The sequence below is a fragment of the Aptenodytes forsteri genome, unplaced genomic scaffold (assembly GCF_000699145.1).
Source record: "Aptenodytes forsteri isolate BGI_AS27 unplaced genomic scaffold, ASM69914v1 Scaffold366, whole genome shotgun sequence".
NCBI classification, from domain to species: Eukaryota; Metazoa; Chordata; class Aves; order Sphenisciformes; family Spheniscidae; genus Aptenodytes; species Aptenodytes forsteri.
The window spans coordinates 2,790,808-2,792,712 of record NW_008794621.1 but is presented as its reverse complement, the minus strand read 5'-3'; positions in this window follow the sequence as shown (position 1 = coordinate 2,792,712).

Below are 1,905 nucleotides of genomic sequence, written 5' to 3'. Positions count from 1 at the left end.
CGGGGGGGGAGGGAGGAAGGGGCATCCGGCCCCGGGGGCTTGCCGTGCCGTCGCCGCTCTCCTTTCGCCGAGTGTCTCCCGCGGCGGGACCGAGCCGCGAGTCACGGCCGGGGCGGGGGGGGAGGGAGGAAGGCCGGCCCCGGGGGTGCTTGGTGCTTAAGCAAAGTGCATTTAATTTCCGCAGACTCCGATCAAATGTGCGCGTTTGTTGTGAGGCTGGGACCCTGTGACTGCACTGAGAAGCAGCTTTCTCCCCCCCCAGCCCCCCTTCAGTCTGGTTTTGTGTCTCATTTTCAGTGACAAATTCGATCTTCCACACTCGCACAGAGGAGCTGTTCTGGTAAATGCATTTTTTGAGATGACATTATTTTGGCAATGAGGTTAGTCACTGTGATTAAAGGGTCACATGAACTGTGGTGAAAAATGAAGGCTGTTCTCCCCTTATATGTCTGATTAGCTCAGGCCGATAGCTGTCTTCCCTAGAAATAGCTATCTCTGTACTCGGGGACAATGATTGGATGACTCCGACTTTATTGCTGCAGTAGTTTACCTAAAGAAATAAGCCCTGATGGCATGAAAAGGATGTTATTTTCCGGTTCTGTGATATCTCGCATTATCTCCCACTCCTAGTTAATCTACTAGGAATGAAACTTCCCAAGTATGCCACTATATATGGATGAGAGAGGGTATCTCTGTCCTGAAGGCATGAGAGAGTAGAGAGAGGGGTCTATGTGCTGTCATGTTAACACTAAATATCTGAAATTTTTATTGCATACATTTCCTTTTAAATTACGAAAGATTTCATACTGACCCTGAAAGGCATTGATGGCATACTTTTCTTAGAATTAATGAGTTCTTCATGGATGCTCACACACTATCTTCGTAAACATATGGCAGAGCTTTAAATGGTAATGTGATTATGGGCTAGTGGAAGGTGAAACTATGCATTTAAATATTAGTGTTTCAGTGACTTTCTATGTAGCTTCAGGGGTAAAAGCATCTTATTCAAATCCATTTATAGAAAGAATTGGCTTAAATTAAAAAAAATCAGTATATATAGGATGTTCTCAAGAGGAATGATGAATATTCTGCAAATTCAAGGTGGAGCTACACACTTGAGATCAACATCATTGTATATTTATGTAGCTAGGGTATATATCTGAATTGTTCATTAGTATCAAAGGCCAATTTTTTCACATTCATATAGCGGATAAGTGCTGGTTGATTTTAAAGTTGGGGCAGCAGCTTAATTTTTTTATAAAAACAGAAAAAAAAGAATGTAGTACAAACAGCGTGGACACCCATCATGAAACTGCACATATAGATGGGCACACAAATAACAGGGGCCCACGTGTAACAGAGCCCAGGCTTAATTTAGGATTTGTGAAAGCACAGTGGTCCAGCTATATATCTGGGACTACTTACTAATTTTGGAAGTACAGAACTTCGGTATTTTTATACGTAGATTTGTGTATGTGTATATTATATATAGTATCTGTGCATATATACATACATATATAAAGATGAAGTCTTTATGAAAGCATGTAAGGGGTGTTCAAGCATTACATTTCTGTGTTTCGAGTATTTATATATATATCGTTGTGTATGTATGCATATGTTTATATATAGCATATATGCATGTATATATATACACACACATAGAGATGAAATACTTATGGAAGCACACAGGGATGATCAAGGGTTATATTGCTGTGTTTCATGTCCCTCTAGATTCTGACTGTTGGAAATTCTGCCTTTCCTTTGTGATACAGAGCCTACTCTACGGTATTTATTTAGCCTTGGGTACTATTACAGAAATACCTCGGACTGCCTTTCTGAATTCTGTAGGTGGTTATTTTGTGGTTGGCTAACATAACTTTTTGCGGTAAGGATCAGATGTGACAT